We start from the raw sequence: 21,361 nt of genomic DNA, 5'->3' as shown, positions 1-21,361 counted from the left end.
GTTGGTCCTTTTCTAAGGTCTTGAGCTGTGAAGAGATTTTGATTATTTTTAGTATATATAACATGACTATTAACACTTATGCTATGAATATTCATATAGACATTTTAATACGGACATGTTTTATTTCTATGAGAATTGCTGGCTCAAATGTTTTCCAAAACAATGGCATCACTTAACATTCCTACAAGAAAAGTATGAGGATTCCAATTTCTAGATGTTTCTTACTGATTCTTGCTATTGTCTTCTTTATTACATTCATTCTAATGTGTGTGAAGTGGTATCTCATTATTTCAATTTTCATTTCCCTTATGAATAATGATGTTCATTATTATAGTGCACTCATTGCCATTTGTATTTCTTTTTTGTAAAAATATCTATCCAATAATTTGTCCATTTTTAAATTGAATCATTTACTTTTATTGTTACTTACTTGCAGAAGTTCTATATATATATTCTGAAAATAAACCCTTGATCTGATATATTGGTCCTCTATTTATGAGTTGTCTTTTTAGATTTTTATAGCATTATTTGTAGTGTAGAAATATTGAGCTTTTATGAAGGACAATTTTTTTTAATAATGTTCCACACTTTCCCCTTTGTTCTGCTTTTGATGTCAAATCTAAAAATAGAAAATTTATTCCTTCACCTATGTTTACAATATTTCACTCACATTTCCTTCTAAAAAATTATGTTATCTCCTATATTTAGTTCTGTTATCAGAGGTAATTTTCAAGTATAATATGAAGTGTTCACACTAATTTTTGCATTAAAATATGCTAGTATTGTTGTTCAAAATAAAATTCCTATAATTTATGGATTTACTTATCTGCACTTTCAGTTTTAGTCCATCAATATATAGATGTATTCTTAAGCAATATCATAGTGTCTTGATTAATTTGTGGAAGATTTGAATTTGTTAAGTGTGAGTCTTTGACTATTCTCAGTCCTTATATTTTCAAATAAAATTTTAACATTAATTTGACATTAGTTTAAGAGAAGGATAGACATAAAATTCAAACCTCTTCCTTTTTCCTCTTTCTGGAGAGAACTGAAGAGGTGACTACTGAAAGCTAATGTGCTCTCTGTTGATGCATGCTATATGACTTTGAGAAGGGTTCTAGGAAACTAGAAACTGTTCAATCTGCTTCTGATTGGGTGTCTAATTTAGAACTTCAAGTTTAGATAATTCATCTATAAAATATTCTTCAGTATCAGCTCTACTAATAATAAGTCTGATTGATGACTCTCTCCTTCTATTCCTAACCAGAAGAAGGAAAGAGATTATGTGGATATCAATGAAACAAAGATGAGAACAGAATGCTTTGGGTCTAGAAAAATGCCATAAGTAAAATATAGGTAAAGTTATAAAATGTTCTCCAACCATATAATAATATAAGAGAAAAAAAGGGAATTTGGCTAAGGAAGTGTAAAATTCCTGGGGAAAGCTGAAAACTAATGTTGGGTGTGGGAAGAGATGAAAAATGAAAACAGAGGAATGATTAGTTCTAATTGCAATTTCATATTTCCAAGAGTATAGGTCAGATGCTTGAGTGCCAAATGCTAGATAATGAATAATATCAGGGAAGCATCCCCTGTGTTCGCATAGGCAAGTTCAGGGTGTTTACTACTTGAAGGCCAATATCCAAGAGACAAAGGATCAGGTAAGAAAAATAGATTTATAAGGGGTTAACAACCTGAAAAGATGGCAGATTCATGTTCTAATAAAATTCATTTTGACTATAAGGTCACAAGAATCAATTTTACAGAAAAATATAATGGGAAAGCACAGTTTTTAGGATAGGTGTGTTTCCAGACTTTTGGGTGCCAGAGTGATGAAAACTATTCAAGAACTACCCCCCTGGGGCACACTTCTATTTAACTGCAAATAAAGATTTTTGATTAAGGTTTCCACACCATTAGTAAAGAAAAGAACATTTTTAATATATTCAACATCCCTATATAGTCAGGTTTTCCAGTTTCTAATATTTAATTCCATTCCTAGTTTCTTTGGCCTTCTTCAGATCAATTTCTATACCCCTGCTGGTCCCATGCAAACTACTGATGGCTTCATACACTAGGAAGGATAAGAGGAAGATTGTTATTATAATTAAAAGTCTTAAACACTCCAGAACATCTCATAAAATTGAAATATAAATTTATTCCAAAGACTTCAGAATGCCAATCAGAAATAGCTTACGGAAATTAGCATGAAATGGACTTTGATAGAAGAAAAAAAATAATTGGAGCTGCTCAAAAAGTCAAAAGAACATACTATGATGACAAGGGCTACCATTTCTGCATGTAGTAGAGAAATAACAAATGATCCATGTGCCCATTGCAGTGCTGAAACTATAGAATTCTATAAGGAACTAACCTGAGGAATGAACACAATTCCATCAGTGAAAATCTGGAATCTTAATTCATTTATTCTGCTTACTATCTGCATGACCTTGAGCAATTTACTGATTCTCCAAGGAGTGTTGTTTTCTTATCTGTAAAACTCCCATTTGTGGTTGGAAGAGAAACATTTACTCAAGCGGGCACCAGTAATGTCTCTATTTCACTCAGCCGTGAGATTTTAGCAGCCTCTCCTTACTCGTCTTTTCCAATGATTTGAGGCTCTTTCAGGGTCAGGGGAATGAGACCTATCGTTACTGTCTTTGGCATATTGAATAGCTTGCCAGGCTCTGCAGTGCGGGCGGGGTACTCTCAGTAGCTTGCCAGGATCTCCAAGAGGTATGTATATATCTGTTACTGTATTTGGAATATGAATACTTCACGGGGAACTTGTCAGGCTTCCTGAGCGGGTAATACACTCTTGGTAGCTTGTCAGGTTCTCCAAGAGGGAGAACTAAGCTATTAGATGTCGTGTGGCATCTAATAATGCTAAGATGGAAATAGACAATAAAGAGAGGCTAGAACAGGCCTCACGTTCCGGGGAAAGGTCAACTCAGAGAAGCGATCATCAACCACATTGCAGTCGAAGGCCATGTGGGGGAAGGGAGTTGCGGGCTGAATGAGGGCTAGAGACTGAACACAGCGGCCACTCAACACCTTTGTTGCAAACCACAACAGCTAATTAGAGAGAGAAAGCAGAAGGGAATGCCTTGCCACAGTGGCAGGTTGGGGCGGGGGGGAGATGGGATTGGGGAGGGTGGGAGGGACACTGGGTTTACGGGTGGTGGAGAATGGGCACTGGTGAAGGGATGGGTTCCCAAACTTTGTATGAGGGAAGTGTGAGCACAGAAGTGTATAAATTTGTAACTGTACCCTCAAAAAAAAAAAAAAAGAGAGGCTAGAACAGCAGTATTAAAATTGGCATAGATTTTCTAAGAGTAAAACACAATCCTGTTATAGAACCAGTTTAGTCTGGCTCAAAAGAACATCATTTTCAAACTCTGCAATCCAGTTTTGTCAGATTGGTGTCATGGGAATAGTTACAGAATAGAATTTTGCAAATGCTAAAGTCTGAACTTTTTTTTCAGGGAGTAGGTTTATCAATAGAGCACTAGGCTGGTTGGTATAGATTTAAGAAATCAATATTCAGATTTAAGATTTTCTGAAAAAGTGACTGAGATGGCAGAGATGTAGTTTCTTCCCCAACTTTGCAAAAGTACAGCATTTCTTTTGTAATTCACACTATCCTAATTTTCATAAGCACATTGCCTTCAGGGACCAACAGCCTACAGGTACCAAACACAGACACATTTTGAAATACTGTTATTGGGGTTGAGAAAATGAGTAACTAATCACTTAGAAACCAATTCTCTTATAACACAGGCCATTTTCAATTTGTTTTCAATAAAATGGAAGGACAATTCCATCTTAGCAGTCAAGAAGTAATAATTAACAATATTTTTTCATGATAAATCATAGTGATTTTTAGCATATACCTCAGAAGGAGCCCAGAGAAATGAATGGCAATGTAATAACAAAACTTAACTATGGTTTGTCATTATTTTACATGTTAAACACACAAAAAAGAAAGAGAATCCATATAGAATTCTGTTTCATTCTTACAATTGTGATGGTTCTTTAAAAATGCATAATCTAAAGAAAAAACTGTCCATCTTGAAGCCAAACCAAAAGAAATTAAGAGCTGTATTCAAAAATTAAAATTTAACAAACTTCTGGGTAAGGGCTATTGAAGAAAATGTTTCCATCATCTCATCCCTAATGCTAAAATATACTACAAGAAAGATAGGTTCAGGTTGAACCCTTAATCTGAAGTTTCTTCTTAGATTTGCATGTATCTCAGAGGACCAATTCAGAAGAGTCTTTGCTGACCATTGTGATGCTTACCAGTTTGCAAGTTTCCCTTTCAAAAAATATATTTCTCAGTTCCTTTCCTATATAAACTGTTTCTTGTCTCAGTAAAGACAAGATGGCTCTCAAGGATGAGTCAGCTGTCAATCAACTTTGTGACTTTCAACTAATAAAGCTCCCTTTCTACCTGCTTCACTTGATCTCTGGATGGATTGGCTCCCTCCAGCAGCAATGGAACTGTGTGGCCTCATCTGTCGCTACATTTTCTATAGAATTTTATTTTTAATTAACACTTTTTAAATGCACAATATTTGTGTTGTTTTGATTAACAGAACCAATAATAATTTATTTATATATACAATAGGAATAAATGTTAGTGCCTATAAGTAATAAAATTTACACTGCCATTTACATATAATATTTTTAGTGCATGAAATAATAATAAGTTTTTTAATAAAACAATTTTCAGCTTAAAATAACTTACACAAGGGCAAAATTCAGTATGGTATATAAAACAGAAATTTGATCTCTAGAAGTAAAGGAATTGTTGAAAAATTTCTTCTTGTTGACTAAATTATTCTCATGTGTGTAAGTTTTACTGAGGATGGAGAGTATCAAATTGCTAAAATATTTTATCTTATTCTCCAGATATATTTAAAACAAGGTAATAGTTTTAGTTATTACTTACAAAATGTTAGAAATTATATCTTTGGAGGTTTACTAAGTGAGATGGAGATGTACAAATCTACCCCCTTTCATAATAAATCACAGCCCTGAGGACATAATATAAGCCGTCTTGCCAATTTAGGGATTACTTCTCTGTGAATCTGCATAACTTGGTACAAAGGAGCCTCACAATAAATCCTGTATTAATTGATCAGTCTAGCTAAGGACCTCAGAGAGATAAAATCCTTTGTTCAAATTTCAATAGTAATACTCAGCAACTATATTCAAACATTATGTCACTCAGCAAACAAGATTTTTGTTTTTCCCTTTGTTGAAGCTTGACAGATGAGAGAATTGAGGAAAAAATAATAATTATTATTATTTTTGTGTTATATAGCTGTGTATAAATGATATTATTGGTCATTATTGTTATGAATCTAAAGCATCAATACAGATGACACCATAGAAGAACATTTCTTCTTTTTCTGAATCCCAAGTCTAACACACTGACATCCTATTCAAGTATAGATGTACTTAAAGCAGCTAGGGCTAAGTGACTGGCATCTGTTCTGAAGAGTCTGGGATGAGAAGCCTAGATCTTTTTATGCAAACTTCAGAAAAATACCGTGGGTTCAAATGTTGAAATTTCCCTCTTTTCTAAACTTTCCACCCCTTATTTTCCTTTTGCTCACTAAAGACGAGAGTGCTGACTATAGAATAGAATTATACAATTCTTGTTTAAGTTTGCTCTTTTTTCCCTTGGAAACCAGAATGCAGTTTCATTGCTTTCTAGCCTTAATTTTTCAACCACGTGCCCATGAAAATGGTACAGTAGTTAGACAGTCCAGTTCAGAAGTACTAGGGGACTCTAATTCTGTGGGCTTATAAGTAAGCCTTTGTTACTGTGTATCTGAACCGCATCTTCCAAAGCACCTTCCTTGGTCATGAAGCTGATAGTTTTCTCTCAATCTATTCGCAGTCTGACATGAAAAAAAAGACATCACTAAGATCTCCAAATAGAGATCCTCCAGCTGGAATTTAATTAAAAAGCAAATTATGGTTGGTGCAAAGGTCATTTTTATCAGAATTTGGAGAGGATGCAGGTATCATATCTCACTCTAAGAAAGGTAAATAAGATTATGTTGAGAGATGGAGACGTTTGGGAAGTGGAGGTGGGGTGGCTACAATCGGTGGTGCTCAGGGCTTCCTCTGGCTCTGGGTTCAGGAGTCATTCCTGGTAGTACTGGGGTGAACACATGAGGCGCTGGAGATTAAATTGGGGTCAGCCATATGCAAGTCAAGCCCCTCCACTCCTGTACTTTCTTTCTGATCCTAGAGAAATTTTTGAAATATACATTCATATAAGGATTTTTTCTAAATTTCTGCCTATATCTCTGTTTATCATCAATGTAAGAATATGGCAGTGTGGCATATTTATTAAAATTTGACCTGACCCACTTTATCTTCAAATATAAAATGCAAGAAGATAACCAAAGTGCCAGAGAAGTTGTAGCAGAATTGGTATTCTTGTCATTTCCATCTCTAGTCTGAGATTCAGCAGCAACAAAACAGAAGATATTTTCTATCACAGAATTAGTTTTATATGGGTGAGAGCAATAATTAAAAAGAAAAATGAGGGGCTGAAGTGATAGCACAGCGGGTAGGGCGTTTGCCTTGCACCCGGCCAACCCGGGTTCGAATCCCAGCATCCCATATGGTCCCCGAGCACTGCCAGGGGTAATTCCTGAGTGCAGAGCCAGGAGTAACCTCTGTGCATCGCCAGGTGTGACCCAAAAAACAAAAAAAAAAGAAAAATGAATGAGTGCATAGAAATAGTGGATATAGTAAGACGGAGACTTGCAATGGGGTGATATGATAGTACATAACTAAGAATTATGTAAAATAGATTGTCCTAAATAGCTCCTTTGAAAAAGTAATCCTTAAATCGAGATCTAAATTGCACAAAGCACCCCACTAAAATGAGATGCAAGATTTTTCCTGTTTGGCTTATTTGAGTATTCTCATTTGACCAGATTATATGTTTGGATGGCTTCTACACAGTGAAAAAGGCCTTGACAAGGCAATGGTGTTAACAACAACTTCCTGCCAGATTTCACAATTTCTGAATTTAAAATCTTTGATTCTAGTGAAATATGAAGAGCAAAATTCTCAGGATTTAGAGTGAACATTTTGCAAGAGAGCTGCAAGATCTTTCTTCAGGGTTTGTACATTTTCTGTTGAGATGTGGAGAATACCTCACTTGACAAGTTTGTCCTGGATAAAAAATAAACTACAAACACTAAAATAACATAGTCCAAAACATAACATGAAGAGAGTAAGATGGATGACAAAAAGTCTGCATAAGTCTCAATTGACCAACACAGGTTTTTTTTTAGAGTTATAAGAGCCTAGAACTAGATGCAGATGCTAGATTTATCATAATATTATTTTCTAAAAATAATTAAAAAGCTACTTTTAAAGCTACAATATAAACAATTTCAAGATGGTTTACTAATTTCCCCATATCTTCACTTACAATGGTCCCAACTGAATAAGCAAAAGAAACAAACTAACAAAAAAACCCAAAAAACAAGAAAACAATAAAATAAAATCTATGAAATGTGAAATGTTTGAAGAAAATATGTCTACAAAACCAAAACATCCAAAAAGTCCATAAAATTCAAGGAAAAAAAAAATCAACGCTGAAAAAAGGGCAAATCACCTTAGTAGGCATTTCAATATGTTAGCATTTGAGGAAATAGAAATGGAAATCATAAAGAGATAACACCTCCAGACAGTTAGAAGGGCCCACCTCAAAAGGATATTAGAAAATGCTTACAAAAATGTGGGTGGAAAAGGAAACCTCTGCATGCAACTCATGGTATTACAAACTGGTACAACCAATAGACTAAACAATACAGAAAATCCTCAAAAAATAAAATAGAACTACCAGATGATCCAGCAATTTTACTCCTAGAACTACACCTAAGAGAAATTAAAACACTAACTTGAAAAGATATATGCTCCTCCATGTTTGTGGCAGTATTATTTACAATAGCCAAGATCTAAAAACAATTTAAGTATAATCCATCAACAGATAAGTATATTTTTTAAAGTTGTGTAAAATACTGGGAAAATAATGACAAAAACAAATTAAATGCACAAACAGATGAATATATGTATATATATATATATTGCTTTTTGGGTCACACCTGGCAATGCACAGGGGTTACTCCTGGCTCTGCACTCAGGAATTACTCCTGGTGGTGCTCAGGGGATCATATGGGATGCTGGGAATCAAACCCACGTTGGCGAGCGCAAGGCAAACGCCTTACTTGCTGTGCTATCGCTCCAGCCCAACAAACAGATTTTTAACATTATCAGCTGTTAAGAACTTCACTGTGAAGGGCTAAAGTACAGCAGATTTTGTCATAATACAAAAGAAAAGAAGAAATAAAATGAAAGCATAGAGAAGAGAGAAAAAGGGAAATAAAAGAAGCTTCCAAATTAAGATATTAAGTATGCAACTGAACGTCAAAATGAAAGTGACAAATAAAGAAAGTGACCAGCAGGCAAAGCATAAAGCTCTCCACTGGAGATAGGCTGCAGCGCCACCTCCTGACTGGAAGACTAGGATAACAGCATCATTGCTTCTTCATGCCACGAAGGCTGAACGGGTGAGGTAGTCGCTCTTAAATAATGATATTGCTTTTGATTGGGATTCCTACTAATTCATAAGTCTCCAGAAAATTTGACCTAGATGGGAAATAATCAATATTTTCCCCTTATTATTAATTTTAGGTTATTTCCACCCAATTAATTTAAAGTTAAACTTGCATTAAATGTAAAAGCTTGAGACCACAGAGATAACACAAGGATTAAGGAATTTTCCCTTGCATGTGACTGACTTGGGTTCAATTCCTGGCACTGCATATAGTCCTCTAAGAGCTACCAAGAATGAATCCTGAAAGCAGAATCAAAATTAAGTCCTGAGCACAGCTAAGTTTGGTCCAAAAACCGAAGTAAACAAACAAACAAATGTAAAGGCTCCATACAGGTAAAAACAGTCATTTTCTTGGGCAGTAACACAAGAGTTCTGCCAAAAAAAAAAACAAATAAAAAAATAATTAATTAAAATACGTGTGGCTACAATTTAAGAACACACACATACATAACAAACAATGAGATACATAAAATTGTCTTAGAGTTTTGGGCTAAAGTTTACTGTCATATCACATTTGTACAATTGGTACAAAAGTCTTCAGAAAGGAGCAAGAGATCGACTGTGTTGAGTACACAGCTTGCATGCATGAGGTTCCTTGGTTCAATTCTTTCCACCATAAAACTTAAAAAAGAAAAGAAAAATCCTTTCTGCTATTGACTTCCAAGGCTATCAGCAAAGATTCAGGGAAGCAAACTCAGTTGTTCACAGGATTAGTGCAAAAAAATGTAAGAAACTTATTAAGTTCAACCACACTTGAGTGATGGAAAGAGCACCACCTCTACATTTCTTGCTGAAGGTATATTCACCTCACATCACAAGAAGGAAAACTCCTTCATGAGGCTAAGAAAAAAAATACCCACAAAACTAATGTTATATAAGGAGAAAGGGAATTTTCTGAGGATCACAGTAGTAGCCCCTGGCCTTGACAGGACTATTTTAGATTGAGATAATGGCATACAATCAAGCAATCCTGTTTTCTTGCCACTTGTAAGTCATGCTTGCTTAGGACGGACAGTTTAATGACCCCATTAGCTATCCGCCTCTTATGATCATAATCACCAGACTCATTCTGTGCACAGAGTGAAGGCCCCGGTTAGATGGACACCCTGAGTGCGTTCTGAGATCTCTGAGCCTACTTTGTACTGTGTAGGCAGTCCCTGTGGTGAAAGCATTAGCCTAAGCTAATGATCCTTTTCTGACACATGTCTATTGTCACATCCTCTTCCCTTCCTGTCTGTAGGACACTCAGAAGACTCGCAAATAGAAGCACAAACAGGCCACACTGAAACAGAGTGAAATTACTGGGAGGAACTGTGCTTCCAAGAAAGATGACACTTCCACCAAGCATTGTTGATTATTATCACACCAGCTCCAAACCATGCTGAGGAAGTCCATTTTCCTTAGTGATCCAGGGACTTCATAGGGTAGGTGCTAAGTATTTCTACAATAAGTAATCCTATGGAATTGTAGAGGTGAAGGAGGTGTTTGGTTATCTAGAAGAATAATTAAAACCACATAATTTCTTAGAGGTTTAGTGGAAGGACATGGTATTAATAGATGTACAAATAGAAATGAGAAGCCAATGCTAGAATAAGGGGAGTTATGTCCATAGAATTTAATTGTGTTATGTCCATAGGTCTGTCCAAGGAAATTAATTATGTATTGGAAACCACATATTCTCTTAGAGGTTAAGTGGAATGAGATGGTATTAATAGATGTACAGGTAGAAATGAGGAGCCAATGCTGAAATAAGGGGAAGTACGTCCATAGAAATGTACCAGACATTTCAAAAAGAATCCATTTCTCAACTGCAAAAATGAATGATTAATAGCTACTTTACTATTATTTACTTATTATTTCTTGGAAAGGAAATAAGAATCTGATCAGATAATGGGTTTAAAAATGCCTCCCCATGTCATCACTATTCAGTGAATGTTATTCCTAATTGACCAATGGCTAGCTGAGGGTCAGAAGGTAAACTAATTTCCTCATGGATCACACAGCTCACCAGTGGCAACGTCCAAATAGAATTCACTTATGATCCTGAGTCCAGCTCTTTTCTATTAAGCCTCATTCCCTTGATCTAGTGGAGAGCAGGAAATATGAGAAATCTCTTGGGTGCTTTTTTTTTCTCTTGTGACAGGCACAGGAATGGAGCAATATGAAGGCCCTCCATCCTTAGGGAGATAATCCACCCACACATTCTCAGATGAGAGAATTTGGGAGGAGGCATAGGGAGGTGCGGACATGAGCATAAACTCTAGAATATGACTGAATGGACTGAGGGATTGCACTAACTTTTAGCTGTGTGAGACCTTCAGTTGATTTGGAAATTTGTAAGTCTCATTCACTTGTAGTTTGTGTCCATAAACAGGATGAAAATAATCGCATTTATCTCATAGTTGTGAAGCTTAGAAAATAAGATCTAATCCCCTAGCATCACCAGATGCAACCATGGATATCCCCAAGCACCATATCCACAGGCCTTTGCTTTGAAGATATAAAGAAAGTTCTGTGTTAAAAAAATATAGTATCTGATGCATATTAACTCAGTAAATGCTAAATTAAGCAACCATCAAAGCTATGATTTCCAAGGTAATCTAACTATAAGATGGAGCTGGAGAATAAATACAATTTATTGAAGAAAGATTAAGAACACGGGATCTACCCATTCCTTCCTCCATTACCACTTCACAGAAGACACAGAGATAACCACTTTTATTTGAATCAAATCCATATATCCATTACAGGTAACATTTCTTCTTTTTATGCATTAAAAGAGTATCAGTGTCCCTGAATACCCCAAGTATTACTCCTTCACCTTAAAAAAAATGAAGAGAGTGAGAGTTAAAAATCAAGACTTAAAAGATGGCATAACTCTCTTCTGCAAGCATAAAAAATTGCTAGCAATATTTATGTTTATGCTATATCTTAAAAAATTGAAAAATAAATATCAGCTGGTCCTCAATTCACTCAAGTATCCATCCCCATTAGTTCCTAAAACAGTTATTGATGAGTTCACCAATTAATTTCCAAGATTCTAAATTAAATGAACATTTTTTCTAGAATCTGTTTGTTATGATGTGAATGACTTACCCCTTAATTCCGTGTGTTAAAAATCCTAACTCCCAAGCTATATAAGGAGGTAGGGGCTTTGAGAGGGCTAAATACTCACGATTGGGATTACCACTCTCATGAAAGAGACCCCAAAAGGCAGGTGAGTCTCTTCTCTCTTATGCAAGATTACACTAAAATAATATGAAGATACTATCTTCATATAGATAGATATTTATGAAGATAGATATGTATCTATCAAGATCTTCACCACCGATATAGAACTTGCCAGCACCTTAATCTTGGACTCCCAAAATTTCAGTGTTTGATAAATATGTTTCTATTGTTTATGATATTTGGGATATTTAGTTATAGAAACCCAACAGAATAAGGAAATAACTTTTTCTTGATCTATTAATAAAATTACTCAGTTGACTGCTACCACCTAATAAAAAATTCTCTTTTATTTTCTTCAGTATCCTAATCTCCTGGCTTTCCTCAGTTGAAAAGAGAATTTTCTGTCCACTTGTTTTCAGTCTCCTTTGCAAATTTTCCCACTTTTATGGCAATTACATATTTTAGTTCCTTAATACTAAAATCTAGACCTTCTTTTCTTTCATTTTATAATCTCTTCCTAGATTGCCAACCTGTTAATCATTTAATTATCTTCTTTGTAACAACTACTCTCAATTTTATATTTCTTCTAAACTGTAAACCTATATATATGAGGCTGTAGTTAACTTCTCATCTCAAACTAAGACATAATCCCAAATTTTTATAAAGGTCTAAAGTTGAACAAGGCTGTCATCCTAAAACCCTAGCCTCTTTTAGTTCTCCCTTTTATGCATAGAGCCTATGAAAGGCACCACAATTCATACAGTTATGCAAATAAAAAGTACAAGTTAATCTTTACACCTCCATATTAATCTACTGCCAGATCACTCAATTTATATTCCAATGTATTTCTAATAGATACTCTTTGTTCAAAATCAACATAATGGTCTATGTCATTATGACTGAACAGATAAACAGCCTCTAAACTGATTTCATTTTTCTTTTTCTTTCTTTTTTTTTTTTTTGGTGTGTGTGGTGGGAGGGGGGGGCAGCACATGCAATAACACTCAGAGGTTACCCCTGGATTTGAACTCAGGAATTACTCCTGGTAGTGCTCAGAGAACCACATGGGATGCCAGGGCTCAAAGCCGAGTCAGCACATTCAAGGCAGGCACCTACCCACTGCATTATCACTCAAGTTCTTCTAAATCGATCCTCTAACCTCCCTTTTAATTCCTTTTAATTTTCACACTGAAGTCAGAGTCAGTTTTTAGGCAACAACAACTCTGTTTAAAAGAAATGAGCTTCTTTCCCCTTTACCCAATACTTCAGTGGTTTTTTATTTATTGTTTTTTTGTGGGGAAGGGCGGATGTAGTTTTGTTTTGTACCAGAATCAGCTGTGCTCAGGTTTACTACTGGCTCTGCTCTCAGGAATCATTCCTGGTGGGCTCAGGAGACCATACACACTGCCGGAGTTTGAGCCTGTGTCAGCTGAGTGTAGGGTCTTACTGCCCCAACCTTCTGTTATTATTCATTCTGTTCATTTAATAGATTTTGTAGTAGTCTTTTCTTACTCTCATAGGCATGGTGCACCTGCTAAACCCTCTCACAGTGCCATTATAGACACCTATTCACTTTAAGTATATATTTTGCTGTATTACTTATTGACTTTGCTTGTGTTGGTGCATATTTATTTCTAGCCCAGATTTTGGCACATAACAAAGGTTTAATAAATCTGATTGATGAGAAAATAATGTAAGATGACAAGGAACCACACAACTTTTAGAGGGTCTGAGTTGTGGGGCTGGAGTGACAGTACCACAGGTAGGGTGCTTACCTTGCAGACAGCTGACCTGGGTTCAATTGCCGGTGCCCCATATGGTCCCCCAAGTCTGCCAGCAATGATCCTTGAGAGCAGGGCCAGAAATAAGCCCTGAACACTGTTGGTGTGGCCCCAAAACAAGCAACAGCAACAACAAAAATAGAAGGATCCAAAGACCCATTCTGTTTGGTGGCATGCTATCAGAACCTATAAGTTCAATGGTATAACTTTAGAAGAAATGATAATAATAGTAAGAAGCAGATCCCATGGGAGTACTATTCTCATTCTCAGTCACCAGAATACTTTCACCTGACACATCCAGGATTACTGGTTAAGCACTTGTGGGGGTTAAAGGAAGAGTGGCTAGAAGAGAATGGAGGCAGATAGAAGCATTGCCTGAAAGAAAGGAAACAAGGGCTTGAGAAATAGAATATCATGTAAGGGCACTTGCCTTGCACATGGCTGACCCAGAATATAGTCCCCATTATCCCATATAGTCCTCTGAATTCTGTGAGGAGTTGTTTCTGAGCTTAAAGACAAGAGTAAGCCCTGAGCATAGCTGATTGCCATGAACTCCATCCACCGCCATGCCCCTCTTTCCCCTGTGTGCAAGCGCGCACACACACACACACACACAATTAAACAAAACAAAACAAAACCAAAGAATGTAAAGAACAACAGATTATAACTCTGGGCAATCTCTCCCCAGAAACTTTTTCATACTTCTTCCATACTCCTTCCCAGCAAGTGTTTAACGTGGCACCCAATCTTGGTCATTCTGAATATGTCCGGGGATATTTCCCTGCAATATCTAAACCAATGCACCTCTGCTTGGATCTGATTTGGGTTTTGCTTTTTAAGGTAAGTGATAAATTCTCTCCTGCTTTGACAAATAATAAAGAAAAGTAGATAATTTATATTAGTCAGTTTACTCTTTCATTCTTTCCTTGGCTCATGGGACGGACAAACAACAAATGATCATGTGGTGTACAAGTCACAGGATTTTCTTCTAGCACAGATACTTATGGAGAAGGTGGCATATCACCTGCAGCAGCAAACATCTGCCAGGTTGAGGAAGAAACTCAGAGAAAATCCAGAAGATGTGGTGACTCTGAGTTATGATGTCCAAGTCACTTCCTATTCTCCTCTTCACCCTTTTATTTGCTATGTGACCTTTGAATTCATGATTTGAATATGGAGCTGAGGGCATTGTTCCTATTCTGTAAGGTTGGGAGGATGACATTAGATTATGAATAAAACAATAAAGTCAATGTTGTACAACATTACATATAAAATGTCTCTTATGGAACCTGATAGTTAGTCCTTAATGGTACATAACGTAATTTTATGTCCTTTAATTATTTCATGGTTTCCAGGGATTTTAACCGACGTCCATATTTCTCAAATTAAGAATATTACTTGCCAAAAGAATAGATGGCAGTAGAGCTATGACAGATGCCAAGATAAACATGGCAGCTTTTCCTACAGAGTCAATCTAACCCATAGTATATAATTTGAACCATTTCTTAAAAATAAAATTACCTTCTTAGAATGAAAACTAGAATATGAGCTTTACACGCTCCTTTTAAAGACAAGAAATTTAAACAAATTATAAAGTAGAAAGGGTATTTGAGGCTGTTTCTCCAGACCTCCAAGAGTAAGAAATTGCACTCCTTTCTTTCTGATTAAGGAGGTTTGATATGACAATTGAGTTGAATTGACTTAAAAACCAGAAAGAGGATCATTAGGATTTAAAAAAGTCATCATGTAAGAAAGGCATTACAGATATATGATCCTTCCAAAAATTGCTTTTGCCTTTGTGCTTTCATTCAGATTCTTCCAAAGGAATTGGAAAGCATGAGGGGAGAAAAAAAATGAAGAAAAATCAATTGATCTAAATGATACAAATAACTAGGGTTCGATGCTACTGGACAATTTCCCAGCAAAATTTTAAATATGGTTCCCAGTAATAACTTAAGTGCATCCAGCAAATGCAAATAAGTAGCACAAGATCTCTCCTTCTCTCCCAGATATATATTCAAATCATGTAAAGCTAGTCTTGATAAGGAGCATCAAGACAGAGATGCTCATGGAGGTGAGACACCTTAAGATAGATGTAGGGGGAGAGCAGAGACCAAAGATCAAAGAGCCAATTTACACCTCACCTTTGAGGTCAATGTAACCTATCTTGTTTATCTCATCTGTAAATTGAGGTGGCAGACTCCGGGTCTGAAGTTCAGAATTTGAAAGGGTCTCAGGAGCTATTAACCTATGATTTCTCGGAATCACTGGTTGCAAGTCTTCTGGTTAAACATTTTCAGAGTCAAACAATAGTAGTGAGTTTTTTGTTGAAATATTGAATGTAATTAAAGTAAAGAAAAAGTAAAGTGAAATTTGTCAGCTATACAGGCGGGATGGGGGGCTGGAGGGTTGGGGGATGGGGGGGAGGTTTACTGTGGTTCTTGGTGGTGGAATATGTGCACTGGTGAAGGGATGGGTGTTGGAGCATTATATAACTGAGACTTAAGCCTGAAAGCTTTGTAACTTTCCATATGGTGATTGAATAAAATTAATTAATTAATTAATTTTAAAAATACTCTCTAAATTGTATCACTGGATAAATAGCTCAGAGTTAGGAATCCTGACACTTAAGTTCAAGATTTAGTAACCAAGTGACTGCATTCCTAGATATAGAATCTTTTTACCTTACTCAGTTTCCAGCTCCTCTTCCATCAATGAAGAAGGAATGTGATAAATAATTATTGGTACCACATTTATGAGCCTTCATTATACACCATAAACTTTAAGAAACATCCTAATATTCTTTAATAATCAAAGAATATTCCTCTCTCAGAAAAGGGAATGCCCTGCTACAGAGGTGGGGTAAGGTGAGAGGGTGGGGGGTGGAGGGATACTGGGATCATCGGTGGTGGAAAATGGGCACTGGTGGAGGGATGGGTACTCGAGCATTGTATGACTGAAACACAAGCACAAAAAGTTGTAGGTCTGTAATAAAGTATATATATAAAAAGAGAATATTCCTCTCTCTTCTTGCCGAATACTTTTCAGCCAGAGAATTGTTTCAAAGAATATAATTACAATGTCAGCTGCCTTAAACAAGGGAATAGTGAAAAGGTACTTTAAAGATTATGAAGAGGTATGTCAAAGTGTTGAAAGAAAAATTAAAGATGAAAAAGTGAGATGAACAGACAGAACGGACTGTGTACTAGAAGTAGAAGAGAAGAATTAGGAACAGGAGGATAAAGTCAAATCAATTCTGGGCTGGTAAAAAGTAAGTAGGAAAATCACTAGAATGGTACACTCAGGAGTATCCTAAGGCACAAGTTTCAAAACAGAAGAGGAGAATAAGAGCTATGTCAGAATAAGCAATAAACTACTCTTCAACCTTAACCACAGATCACTGAGACTAAACTAGAAGCATAAAACTCTAAGAGGTAAACACAACTTAATATTTTTATATATGCTATGGGTATATTTCTAAAGAAATTTCTTTATACATTTATTGATTAAGGGATGTTTTAAATTATTTTCATGTCTTGACTATTGTAAGTAATTCTAAAATGAATATGGGAAATATGTCTTTTCCAGTTAGTGTTTTTGTTTCCTGTGGATAAATACTTAAAAGTACAGTCATGTGGTAGCTATATTTAAACATTATTTCTGAGTGTAGGTGTGTATATGAATGAGATCAGCATTTAAATCAGCAGACCGGGTAAGGATTACTTCCTAAATGCAGTTGGGTTCACTCACACCATTCTCAGGCTAGAACAAAAAGGGGTAGAATAAAGAAAAAGTTGCTCTCTCTTCTGCCTCCTTTACCCTCTATCTGGGACTTACAGTATCAGCTGTCCTGTTTGTCTGACTCCGACTGGAATTCACCAGCTGTGCTGTTTTTACCTAGTAAGTGTAATGTAGTGGGACTTCTCAGCCAACATAATCACATGAGCTAATTCCTTAAAATAACTATATGTATACCCATACCTACCTCTATCGTCTATATCTTTCAATCCATATCCATGTCTATATCCTATCTATAGAGCCATCTACATCTTAATTCCTATTTGTGAGCATGTATGTAAACACATACGTGTATGTATATAGACAAATAGATATACACTATTATTTTACTTTCTTTGGTCAAATCACTGTATCACTGTCATCCTGTTGATCATCGATTTGCTGGAGTGGGCCCAGCCCAGTAATATCTCTGTTCTTCCTCACCCTGAGAATTTAGCAGCCTCTCTTTACTCCTCCTTCCAAACGGTGCCTTATTAGAGGCTCTACAGGGTCAGGGGAATGAGACCCATCTATGCTACTGTATTTGTCATATGGATACACCACGGGGAGCTTGCCAGTCTCTCCTCCGAGCAGGCAGTAAACTCTCGGTAGCTAGCCACAATCTCCAAGAGGTGATCAGATGAGTGGCCGAGTGCTTCCGGGAGCTTGGTTTTATAGTCTCTGGATATTGGCCGTTGATGGGATTACACGGGCACTGGGGGCAGTTTCTGGGTATGACTGTCTAGCTACTGGAAAATGGGGAATCAGGGTGGAAGAGGCCCAGTTCCAATCCAAGCAGCCTTGGAGATCTTGGCCCTGGGTCCCGCACACACTTTAGTCAAATATGATCAACAATGTTCCCTTCATCCTCTGAGTTTCCGTGTATATTAGATTTTCCCTCAAACACACACAGAAAGCTGAGATTGTAAAATGAAGCAATATATTGTTGTTTTGGATTCTTAATCTAATGTGACCATTCCAGAGGTCAGAAGTTGGTTTTAGAACTTAATTATTTTGTGTCAGGTTGGGAAAAAGTAGTGAACCGTAACCAAGGCCCTTTTGAATCATTCAGCTCTATAATGTGGAGACCAAATTGCTCATAAGTTTGAATTGTATGACCATTATTAATATCTGAGAGCTGGTAAGGATCTGGCACCCTCACTAATGTAATGATACAGCTGGATTTTGCTGTGGTGCTGTAGAATGACTGCATTAATGGCCTGTACCACATACCTTTGTAGTCTTTCAGTTTGCCTATATCACTTGGCCAGTGACTTAGGAGCAAAATGAATGATAGAAGAAACTTAAAAGCATCTTCACTTCTTGACACTTGCCATAGGAAAATGCATCAGCCATCCTTTTGTAAAGATGTGGGAAATACACAGAAATATGACTCAGTTATTCCAACTATCTTCACTGAGGCACGCCTAGATCAGACATAGTGAAGTAAACCCATATAGGTGAGGTAACCCAGCAGAGGTTAAATTAAAGTCCATTGTACATTCTTATAGATATTTTCACATATTTCACCCATAGATGATAACTATTTTATGCCTCTAGTTTTAGTGAAGTTTAGCATCATTATCAAAATAGAGTTTCAGAAAAGGGACATCTAACTCATTTGATATATGAGAAATAAAACTGATTCTTCAATAGCCAGCTCTGAAATGAGATGCATTGGAAAATTCCACTGCCATACAACATTTCACAATTATTCCTTGCCTCTCACTCTCATGTTTATTGGTGATCAAGTGATTTAAACTATTGGCTACAAATGAAGAATCACATGTTGAAGTCTTATTTCCCAGTGTGATATTTGAAGGCAGAAATTTTCAGAAGTCATTAGATTTAGATGTAGTCATAAAGGTACATTTCTCATGATAGAATTAGTGCCCTTATAAGAGAAGAAAATCAGAGTTCTCTCTCCAGCATGTGAAAACACAGTGACAAGGTAGTTGTCTACAGACCAATAATTGATCCTTCACTAGATACTGATCCTTCACTTTGATCTCACATTAATCAAATAAAAGCAGTAACCTTCCCAAAGAGATGACCTTTCCTGTAAATATAATGTCCTCCAGCTTAGCCAGATGAAAAGATGCCAAAAGAAAATATACTTCCACAGAAAAATTAAGTTAAAAATCAGGTCTTCTAAGACTGTTTTTGGGTATTCTTTTTTTGGTCTTTTATCTGACCCTTTTACATAGTAACTTATTAACATACTATATGTTAGCTTCATCATTTTTCCCAGAAGTGGAAGAAATGGTTGGAATGAACCTCAGGGTTCTCTGGCAATTTCTGGGTTCTATCTTCTTCTAAATAGACATTAATGATGTGTTTTCCTTTGGTCACTATCTAGCATACTCTGGACTTCCTATCTTGCACAGCCAAGAATATTGGCTTAGTCAGAAAAATCTGGTTTCTGACTCAATCCAGGGGACTTCTTGGTTGGTGTATGGACCTCACACCCTTTTCTCCCCTGGAATTGAGTGGGTCTTATTCTTTCCTAACTCAGACCTGGTCCTTATTGTCTGAGGTCCTTAAAAGTGAGAAGCACCCAAGCTTAGCTGGATGCTGATGTTGTTTTAGTGGATGCAGACACTCAGGTTCTTGTCCCCAAGTAGTCAAAATTGAAACCAAGGGACCAGAAAATGAAATCATGAAATTTGCTCCCACGTGGATAGAGCTGGAGAATTTCATGCTGAGTGAAGTCAGTCGAAAGGAGAGGGACAGACACAAAATGGTCTCTCTCGTGTGAAGGATAAGAAACAAAAAGGGGAATAACTTGTTCAAAGACAACAGCAACTGAAAATTTGTCCCCATTCGGAAGCTTGAGGGAAGGGGGCTCCGAGAAACACTGGGACAACGGTTTGAGGGAAACGCTTACCTCGGTGGAGGGTGTGGTGCCGAAACAGTTCATGTATAGAATCCCACTAATAACAGTTTGTAAATAACAGTGCCCCGAATTAAATTGAATTTAAATTTAATTTTTTTTTTTTCAAAAAGAAAGCAAGGGATCAGAGATTGAGTAGCCACGTTTAGAAAAGATTTTGCGTACGAAATGAGAAAGGAAAGGCCAAGACGACAGGGAAGCTCCCAAATTATGGGAAGTCTTACGGGATTCCAGAGAAAGACAGACATCCTTACCCTTTCATACCTTTAAAACAAAGGGGGTGGGTGAGCACTTTCATTGAGCTTAAGGTAGGCAGGCCTATAAATGGGGGCGTGGGGTTTTGACGTGATTGTCTTCCTTGCTCTTTAGGTCATGGGGAACAGCCTAGGTCATCCAGGTTATCAGGCCTAGGTTGACCCATGTGACCTTCCTGACTGGGATTTCCTTTCCTTGGGGCTATAATCCTAATCTGGCCCTGTTAACTCCCCTTTGTCCCTACCCATCTCCCTCTGTTGATTGTCTTCTCTCTGCATTCAAGCCATGCATGCGGTCTCTGCATGCAGGTCAGCTTGCTCAGGAGTTCAAAAATTCCTGACTTCCAGGAGTAAGCCCTGTGCATTGCCGGGTGTGACCCCAAAGAAGCAAAAAAAAAAAAAAAAAAAAAAATTCCTGACTTCAGCGAGACTACAGCACAGTAACTAGAGAGGAATATGGGATCCAGAGATACCTAATTAACAAATCTAGGCTATTCTGCCTAATAGAAAAATGTAGGCTGTGCTGCCAGGCAAACAGAGATTTTATTTCATTCTATCTGACAGGTGTCAATTATACAGAAGGCTCATTGAGAACTCCAAATGAAAACTGTCTCCTTCCTTCCTGTGAATTTACAGCCACCTATGGCAGCAAAGAAAACTGAGTCCTACTTGAGTGCTTACTTGTTAATGACCTGGGAAGCAATGATCTTTTACCCATTTATCCCAAAAGGCAAGCTTAGTCCTAAGCAGCTATTTATCCCGGGGAAACTTTGGCAATGACTCTGATTATGGTGATTTGGGGTGATAAAATTCTATTGTCTGGGGGCAG

This window comes from Sorex araneus, chromosome 11 (genome assembly GCF_027595985.1).
Source record: "Sorex araneus isolate mSorAra2 chromosome 11, mSorAra2.pri, whole genome shotgun sequence".
In the NCBI taxonomy this organism is placed as follows: domain Eukaryota; kingdom Metazoa; phylum Chordata; class Mammalia; order Eulipotyphla; family Soricidae; genus Sorex; species Sorex araneus.
Note: the sequence above shows the minus strand (reverse complement) of the source record.